The sequence below is a fragment of the Sinocyclocheilus anshuiensis genome, unplaced genomic scaffold, assembly GCF_001515605.1.
Source record: "Sinocyclocheilus anshuiensis isolate Anshui unplaced genomic scaffold, SAMN03320099.WGS_v1.1 scaffold735, whole genome shotgun sequence".
NCBI lineage: Eukaryota > Metazoa > Chordata > Actinopteri > Cypriniformes > Cyprinidae > Sinocyclocheilus > Sinocyclocheilus anshuiensis.
The window spans coordinates 844,143-854,643 of NW_015548245.1; the positions used below are offsets into that span (position 1 = coordinate 844,143).

The 10,501-nt window shown below is 36.2% G+C and overlaps 1 protein-coding gene across 1 annotated transcript in view; it reads right to left on the reverse strand.

Annotated features, from left to right (window-relative positions):
* LOC107655217 (RGM domain family member B-like) overlaps window positions 1–8,868 on the reverse strand; it is a 35,851-nt gene extending 26,983 nt beyond the window's left edge. The window contains exon 1 of the mRNA XM_016442651.1: window positions 8,649–8,868. The gene's annotated coding sequence lies outside the window, so the exon portion shown is untranslated. The remainder of the gene's footprint in view (window positions 1–8,648) is intronic.
* Window positions 8,869–10,501: the final 1,633 nt, after the last annotated feature.

The window sequence follows — 10,501 nt, forward strand, 5'->3', positions numbered from 1 at the left end:
ACCACTGATGTCACGTGGATTATTTTACAGATCTCCTTGCTACGTTTCTGGACTTGGGAACATTTCAGTTGCGTGCTGTCTATGCAGGGTCAGACAGCTCTCAGATTCCATCAAAAATATCTTAATTTGTGTTCCGAAGATGAACGGGGGTCTTACGGGTTTGAAATGACATGAGGGTGAGTAATTAATGACAGAATTTTCATTTTAGGGTGAACTAACCCTTTAATGACAAATCCTGCCTTAGCAACTGTTGTTGTTGCCCGCTATTTTCTCAGACAATTTTTTTATATATATAAATAACGAGAAGTGTATGCCTTTGTAGTGTCAATAGTGACTAAAAAGTACCATCGTGAATACGTTGGAGAAATGTTCGAAACAATTCTGTTCACCTTAGCGAATTTTCAGAAAAGATCTATTGCTTGAAGCACCACTAATACAGAAGTGATTTTTAAACCAAGCAGCATTCTGTTGGTCAACGTGGCAGTTTCCCATTTTGCGGGCAAAACTTGAACCCGATGCGAAATCTGTGTGGGGAAATGTTTCACCCTTAACCAAAATTCTTGATTACGCAGATTCCTACTGGAAATTCATAAGAAGGTAACCTTTCCCCGTATGACGACATAAAGGGAAGATTCCAGATTGGGCCATCTGAGCTTTCATTTTCTCAAAGGCAAAGCAGGATACCCAGGGCTCGGTTTACACCTATCGCCATTTCTAGCCACTGGGGGACCATAGACAGGCTAGGGGAACTCATATTAATGTTAAAAAACCTCATAAAGTGAAATTGTCATGCCATGGGACCTTTAAGTTAAAAAGTCACAATGTTAAAATAATCTCATAATAGACCTTTTTCCGAGAATAAAATGTTAGAATTACAAGATTAAAGTTATATTATTACGAGAATAATGTCAAAATTGCGATATTGAAGTAGAATTAATTCTCACAATGCAATGACTTTATACTTGAAATCATAGTTGTTGTTTTCCCAATTCAGTTCAATTTTAATGTGACACTAAAATGTTGTACTAATTCTATATTATGTTCTAGCTTAACAATTTTTTTAGGTACGTATAAAAACTACCTAATTAATATCACTACTTTAATGTACTTTCATTTACTATTGATTCAGGTCATTTTAGTGGTGGTTGTAACTAAAGTGTTCAAAATAACTTTGAATAAGTTGTAGAAAGATTAGGAACAGTCCCATTCACTTACACTGATGTGATAACTTGTCATTTCTTTTAAAATTAAAATTAAGCTTCTCTCTTTTCCGTTGACTGTAACGTATTCGGATTTATACTGGTTTACAGTCTCTGCAGTTTTTCTCTTTATGACATTTTCATGTATTCTTGAGATCATAGAGGTTTTGTTGTTTGTTTATTTTAATTTGGCACTAAAAAGTTAACACTAATTCTATATTATATTCTAGCTTGTGAATTCAGTTAGGGATGGCCAATATTGATTAATCAACCAATCAGTCTTAAAGAAGCACTGTATGATTAGGCTGGTTTGGATGTGATTCTTTACATAATACATGTTCAATAAGTGTCCACCAGAGTTTATAGAATCCAAAATGCAGTTAATAACAATTCAGACTGAAGTAAAGTGTGCATTGTGAAAGTGAGTAAATGAAGAAAGGGGTTGCTGAAACCCATGTGCTAGGCATTAAATGTTAATTGCTGCTAAATTGCCAGTGTTTAGTACAGCCTTGTTAAGTATACTTTACTTTTTCCAATGAAATGTTTCATCTTTGACAGGTGAAATGGGCTTCATTGTAACTCCTCTGGAAATTGCCTCAAATTTGTTGTTTTTTTTCCTTTGCAAAGATTCCATTTGTTGATATTATTAAAATAGTGTCAGAATCTATTTTAATTTACTGTATTTTCCATTTGGTATCTTCTGGATTATCACAAATAGTTTCTTAAGCACTTAAATGCATTTTAAGCACCAGCTAAATAAAGCTATACAGCTTTATCTGCCACAAAACAACCTCCCTCTCAGTAATGATGGATAAATAAATAAATAAAAAAAGAGCATCATGCATTTCTTTAATCCCCTCTAACATTGTGAATCTTATTTCCAGACTGTGATCCAGGGCTAATTGGAGGACTTTGGGTAAGGTATGTTGTGTGGGACCTTTGACCTGGTGGGGGTGGGGACTATTATTGAATAGGTATAGAATGACTGAGTCTCCGGTGACCCCGCTCCGACCTTTTCCCTTCAGTCCCACATGGTTGCCAATAGTGACGGCTCCGGTTGATCTTCACCTGTCAAAGCAAGACTTTGACTAAAGACTTGCAGCTTGGGAGGAGGAAACCAAAACAAAAAAGGAGGGAAAGAAAAAACAACGCATATAAACTGGCCTCTCACTGGCATGGCTTTTCAAAACAGAAATGCATGACTGGCCATCAGAGGTGAAACACATTCATTAGACGTGTATTTTCATGCCTGTCCACTTTCTATACAGTTGTTTTTGCGCTTTTTGTTTTTAAGCTGCTGTGTCATCTCCTTTTGAGTTATAAAATACATGTTCTGCATCAGCAGGTGTGTATAGTCGATAAAAGGCCGACTGTATAAAACATTATTTAATATCATGAATTATTAATTCATAATTAGCATTGCTTTTTGGAGGGGATGTACCACTTGACATTTTACAGCTAACATTGGTTTGTCATAAAAAGGTCAAACTATCTGATATTTTAAGACTTATTGATGTTGACACACAATCATGAGGGTCCTCTGTGTGATGTCATTTCCGTTTATTTTATTTATTTATTTATTTTTGGTTGAACCACATGTTTTTGCCCACAAAAGAATTCATTTTGCCATGACAGTTTCAACTTTCAATGTCTAATAAAATAAATTCATAAATGAAAATTGCAATGAAACTATGGAAATAGCTCAGCGAATGCCATAGAAGAACCATTTTGGTTCCACAAAGAACCTATTAGTAAACAGTTCTTGAAAGAACCATTTTTTTTTTTCTTAGTGTGAAGAACATTTTAATAATCTAAATAACCTTTTTTCCACTATAAAGAACATGTGTGGAATGGAAAGATTCCATGGATGTTAAAGGTTCTTCATGGAACCGTCAATGCCAATAAAAAAAACTTTATTCAAAAAAGGAGGGAAAGAAAAAACAATGCATATAAACTGGCCTCTCACTGGCATGGCTTTTCAAAACAGAAATGCATGACTGGCCATCAGAGGTGAAACACATTCATTAGACGTGTATTTTCATGCCTGTCCACTTTCTATACAGTTGTTTTTGCGCTTTTTGTTTTTAAGCTGCTGTGTCATCTCCTTTTGAGTTATAAAATACATGTTCTGCATCAGCAGGTGTGTATAGTCGATAAAAGGCCGACTGCCAGCAGCCAAGGTGGCGAGCCTAAGCACTGTTTGGTGTTGTAACGGTATGGCATGTCTTTCACTAGCTTCTAGCGTGTTTTTCAAAGGCCTTTTCTTTCAAAACACGGGCAGTTGAATGATGACTTGTGTTCTTTCAACGCTAAACTGAGCTTCCTCTCGCCTCTTGGATTTCATGACACTTTTTGTTCTCAAACTAGAATGCGTTTGAAAGGCAACAAAATTGCTAATTATCTCTTAGTAATTCTGTATTTATAAGTGCTAGTTCTCCCAATAAAATGAAAGTGTCATGATGGAGTATGAAAAGTTTGTTCCAATGGTCTGTATTTAAAAAATCCTCTATGTTCATTTTTGTTTAGCAGGTCAATGACGTAAAAGAGTGTCTGTGATAACGAAAATGAAGGAAAATCTAGTTTAAAAAAACGTGGCAAGTTGTGGTTTTAATGTAGTTCCAAAAATGTCATGTGGTATAACCATCAAGTAAAAAAAAAGAAAAATCTTGAATTCACATGAGCATGCACATTTTAATATATATATATGTATTTCAATATAAAACATTATTTAATATCATGAATTATTAATTCATAATTAGCATTGCTTTTTGGAGGGGATGTACCACTTGACATTTTACAGCTAACATTGGTTTGTCATAAAAAGGTCAAACTATCTGATATTTTAAGACTTATTGATGTTGACACACAATCATGAGGGTCCTCTGTGTGATGTCATTTCCGTTTATTTTATTTATTTATTTATTTTTGGTTGAACCACATGTTTTTGCCCACAAAAGAATTCATTTTGCCATGACAGTTTCAACTTTCAATGTCTAATAAAATAAATTCATAAATGAAAATTGCAATGAAACTATGGAAATAGCTCAGCGAATGCCATAGAAGAACCATTTTGGTTCCACAAAGAACCTATTAGTAAACAGTTCTTGAAAGAACCATTTTTTTTTTTCTTAGTGTGAAGAACATTTTAATAATCTAAATAACCTTTTTTCCACTATAAAGAACATGTGTGGAATGGAAAGATTCCATGGATGTTAAAGGTTCTTCATGGAACCGTCAATGCCAATAAAAAAAACTTTATTTTTAAGAGTTTATAATGGGAAATTGGTTTTGTCCATCAGCTGTAGATTGGAATTTGAAGAGTGGGTGTTGCATTAAAAAAATGAATGTGAGCTTTGCAATCGATTGTGGAGGGGAGGGATTTAAATGAACAAAATTATTGAAGTTAAACGACTTCACCGAAAGACTGAGTTTTGACATTTTGATTAAACATTTAAAAAGATGAAACCAATACATGGATGAATCGTTCACAATAAGATGGATAACATGCATTTACAAGAATACATGGGTGAAGACTGGATTTGAATTTCATGCCAACATGCCAACCAGAATGTTTATTATAGAAGAGGTGTATTCAAGTCATCGTTTGTATGAATGCTTTTTAAATGCATTTTTAATAAATCATAAAACATCACATCAGTGACCCCAGTTTTCTCAGAACGTTTGGAAAGTGTGGCTTATTGGACTTGAGAGCAAAAAAGGATGCTAACGAGCTCAGTCTTTCAGATATCACAAGTGGCCTCCTTGTAAAAAGCCAATAATCCTTACAGTTCTGGTTGAGTAGCTTAAGACCCCCCTTGATCTTTGGGAGGATGGGAGTCAAACATTCCAATCCCGGTGATCCCCTTCGGCGATCTCTGTTGGTGTAAAAGACAAATTTGGCCCAGATCCTTTTCCCCGGGAGTTTTATTTGCATTAAAAAGAGGTTATGAAAATAACTTTCTGTCTTGCCTTTGTCGAAGTTGAGGGGGCTGGGCTTGAGGAAGCTGGGGGGAGTCTACATCTGGAGTAGAAGGATTGAGTGAGTCTTTTTGACAAGAAGCTGGCGATTCTTCCCATCTGCTTCTTTGTTTGTTTCGCCAGACCTCAACAATTCCATCTGTTCATATATGCAGTCTATAAGGGGCGTCAGGAATGGAGGGGGCTACCTGTTAACAGTTGTGCTTTTATTCCAGGCACCCCAGGGAGGCAGCAGGCATGGTTCACTGCTGCTTAAAGACTTGGCCGTGGAGCCATAGACACATCTGGTCCGTTTGAGCCATGCAGATGCTACTTGGAACCATCTCCATCTCAACGAACCGTCTGAAAGAATATGGCACATGTAATAATGATCTCTTTTTCTTCAAATGGTCTCATCGTCAGAGCATTTGGACCGAGATGAGGCAGTGTCAACAGGAATATAATCTGGAACGAATTGAGCAAATTGTGACTCTGACTGGCAAATCTCAAGTTCCCAGTGTCTTTTCATGTAAACTGGCTGAAATACTGTGAAAGTTCTCAGCATATACATGGCAAAAATCCAATGTCTTCACAGACAAATTGAAGGGCCATTATCAGCCATTGTTTTTCCTGATCTAAAGGCCATCTTAAAACAATGAATTCCCATGCTATCTATCTATCTATCTATCTATCTATCTATCTATCTATCTATCTATCTATCATTTGAAGTGGATCAAAAAAGTTTATCAAAGTTAAGACAAGAACGGGTATTGTTTTGGTTTTAGGACAACTTTGATGAAAGGTTTTGATCCACTTCAAATGTTGACTTGTGTGTGTATATATATATATATATATATATTTATTTATTTATTTATTTTTTTCTTTTCAGCAGTGCTAATATTTAATTACATGGAAGTAGATGCTTTACCAGTGTCTGATTACTTTTTCCAGGGCTCTTTAGAGTGTGAAATGGATGAATTTTTCTCCATCTTTGACGTCTCAGCTCAGGATAGTGGCTAGTGAAGGGTTTGGGGCCCTGCACATTCTTTTGGTGCAATCAGTTCATTTAAATTTAACCAAGGAGGAGTATTGAAGGATTGGTTTGGCTGATGGACCTCTTCCTAACAACTTTCAAAAGGTCATATTTTGGTTAGACAAAGTCTTACTAGCCAAAACATATACTATGATCTCTTGGTTGCACAGCTGAGCCTTACTCATAGACGTCATCTGCAGCCATCACCGCATCTTTCAACAAGTACATGCCAAACCAGATTTTTGCCAAGAGTGACGTTTTTATGTTACAATATGTGACACTGACAAGTCATTTTTTGTGATTTACTGTTTTCTACATAAATTCATCCTTCATAAAGATCGAACATTCTGTGAAAATATAGCCTTTATATCTTTAATATTGACTGAGTAAGGCCATGTCAAAAATTGAAATCATAGTGAAATGAATGGTTGAAATTAGAATTGAAATTGAATTCTAGATTCTAAATCTAATTGAAATTAGATTTTGAGACTTTAGCCTGGATTTCACAGACAGGGTCACATATTTTATGACCATGTGACTGTTGTTTTTTTAGGCAACATGATGAAGCACATGCTCACATGCACCAAGAAGGTGCAACCTAATGTTCACCGACCTGTTCTAGTGCTGATGGAAAAACTGCGCTGTGACGCACACAAGATCTTGCGGATGTTGCTTAAGAAGGAGACACAGTTCCATGTGGCCCTGGAGAGCCATGAAGCCGGATTTGCGCCATTCCTGGTCCAGTCCAGACAGAAGGGCCTGTCTGGAATGCAATGTGTTGGCCATCTGCTGATGGATGTTCACAGCCGCTCTCCAAAGACCAAACACTCGCCTGAGAAAGTCCACATCAGAACACCGGATGGTGGCAGCTGCCCAATTTTGTCATCTCCTTGCCATTCATCTGAGAGCATAAAATGTGGAAACTCATTCTTTGGTTGATTTATTGATTTAGTAATCAGTCCGAACCAACTGCTCACATGAAAACTAGGTCATGCTGAAAGCCAAGGCCACAACAGCGACAGTTTTGTCTGTGAATAAGGTTGCTCTAAGAAATATGCGACTTTTATCAACACCGAGTTCATCGGGACACGCTCGGGTGACGGAATGAGGATGGAAGAAGATGAAAGACTTGCGCTTTCTCTCTGATCCTTTGGTTCGCTCTTATTGTCTCCTCAGCGTTCTCCTGAGATGAGGGTTATGGACTACAGAGAGGTTGAATTTGGCTGCACTCCAGCCACATCTGCTGTACTGCTGTTGCACTTCTCTCTCTTGTATTTTTACACTTACCGCTCTCGTTTTTTGCAGCGTGTGCAAACTCAGGCTTCAGGCTTTAGCAAGACACTAATGACACGTTGCCTGTGGATTAGAATTGAACCATGGCGTTCCTTCATTTCCTGATTCAGTTAGGTAGATGGCAGGATAAAAATGGTAAACCTAATAAGTTTGAGAATGCTTTATGGATGTAGTTTTATTTATTTTTTTCACTTCTTATATTTCTGTCTTTAAAGCTGTAAGCCACTACTACTTTACTTTCCATTTACTTTGACTTTTTTAAGACTAACATATCACTTTTTAAAAACAACATTTTTATACATTTCAGAACAGCAACCACTCCGCTTTTCCTGTCTTCTCTCTAATGTCGATATCAATAATCCCAATTATGCCCAGATTTTACCCAGAGATGTTGTAATTTAAAATAAATTGGCCACGTCCCATAGGAAGTTAAATTGAAATGACAGGAAGTCAAATGTATTGCAACAAAACAAAAATAATTACTTAACTAATTTTGACTTTTTTACAAATAACAAATTAATTGTTAAATTTTTCCTGATATGTAGAATGAATTTTCTCAACTGATTTGACATATTTCTCTACAATATGTATAATTCGCCATACTATGACCAATCATTTCGACATACAGCATTACAAAAAGTCCATATTTTTTTCAGAAAGCTTTATGAAAATATTGACATTAAATGTAGAATTTCAAATGTCATTATGTTTGCTCATTCAAATACCTGAAAAAGAAATGAATTTAAAATGATTTTTTTTGTTTACATTTTATTTGTTATTTTTGCAAATATTAATGTGTTCACAAAATAAATGCTAAAATATAATAATAATAATAATTTATACTTTTTTTTTTTCAGATAACTTAAATTTAGAATCTCAAACGGCATCGTGTTTGCTACATATATAAACTTCTGATGAAGTCCGTCTAAGATTTTTCTTTTCTATGAGCCTTTTTTATCAGGATCCTATATAAATAACATTGAACAGTTTTGAAAATAAGCCATTCAATTACTGAATAACCTTTTTTTCCCCATTAAAGTGAAATTACTGAACCTAAACATAGGAGCCTTCATATAGATGATGGTTACAGGTGGACATTTAAATTTCACAAGCTAATTGACAACCAACCAACATATAAAGATACACCTTAATTAACGTATAAATACCTATAGAGAGTTCAGCAGCTCCATGTGAATGTTCATATTCTGGGAAGAGAGGATGAATAACAAGGACACACTGAACAGAGGGAGGTGTGTGTATGTCTGTCTGTCGGGAAGAGAACTATAGCTGGGAAAAGGAGAGTAAAAACAAGGCCCTGTCAATTAGTTGCATCTAATCAGTGACTGTTTAATAAGACACATCTCTCTCTATCTCTCTCTCTCCAGCACTGCACTGCGCTTGAACCTGCCCTGGATGCCAGCAGCAGACAATTATAAACCTCGTGAGTGCTCACTGTACAGAGAGGGGGGACGGACGGAGTCGTGCACTGAACTCCTGACCCTCTTCACACACCAGGCGTCTGTTATGGACTCCAGGAGGTGCAAGATGGGTCACAGCAAGCTGTGAAGGGGAGAACGGAGGTGGGGTAGATTGGGGCATTGGAGGGGGTGGACGGAGGGGAACAGTAGCTACTGTGTAGAGAGATTACCCTGCTACTGTGAAAGCCAAAGCCGCAGCTGAGGTGGAGTGTATATATGCCATATCATTGGTAAACAAGTTAGTGATCAGACTGTTTATGTTCTGCGATTGTTATTTGCAGTACTTTAGGTTCCTCTTATTAAAAGAATAATTGACCCAAAAGGGGGTATTACTGATGTATTTTGTGTCGTAGAATAAAACATGAAAATAGCTTGAGCTTGACCACAAACCTTGTTTTAAGCATTTAATTACAAACCCATAAACAAAAAACCTATTGACTTCAGGCCAATGGAATTGGAAATGCAAACATTTCTGGATTTTGCCTTACATAAATATATCATCCCTGTAGCACTATATAATTGTTATTTTAATTTTCTTCATGAAGATGCCCATTTTTGGCCCATCCTGTCGCCCCGTCCTAAATTCTTATTGTTATATATTAGCAAATATGCACATTATAACGAAAACAAAATACATGTCGATCAAAACTCGTAGGACTTTCTTTCTACAATGAAACATAAGAGATATTTTGAAGAACATTGGTAACCAAACAACATTGGTGCTCACTGAACACGGGGCATTTACACAACACCATTTTCAACTAAAAATGGAAAACGTTTTATGTGTTTTGGCCATTTTTTACACAACAACACCGTTTTGGGGGCCAGAAAACGCAAACTTTTGAAAACAGGTTTCAAAGTGCAAGGTTTTGAAAACGATAGGCTACTGTAATCATCTCCGTGTTGACTACAAAAATGCAAATGGGTGAAAACGGTGACATCATGCGAGTGTGTATAACATGTTGTATGCGCGTAGCGTTTCCTTACAAGGTGACATCGCTAACTACTGGCCAGGCATGTATAATACAGCGTTTTAGTCATTTTTACGTAACGATGATCATTTTGACAACATTGTCGTCTGTACGCAAAACTTTTTTTTAAAAACGCAATGAAAAATCCTTTCTGTTTTCAGTACATTGTTATGTAAATGTACCTTGAGACATTTTTCAAAATATCTTCATTTTTGGGTACACTATCCCTATAATAAATGAACTCCGCATGGAAGTGCTTTTTAATGTTTTGTTATGCTCAGGGCAATATTCAAATGTTTGATAAAAAGTGGATATTTATGGAAACATCTGCATTAAAAGGTCACTAAGCTTATTTATGACACTATTTTTGGTAATCAACAACATGTTAGAGCTTAACGTATATATTGTCTGTTTTACTGTTTTTTGTTTTATGTGGTTTTACTCCCACAAAGTTCACATGATTATCTCGCAAATCATCATAAATCAGTTCACAGCTGCTCTTTGTACAAGTCCAAAGCCAATGGCAGTGGATGTCTAAACAATTTCAGGGTCATTTTAGGAAAACAACAG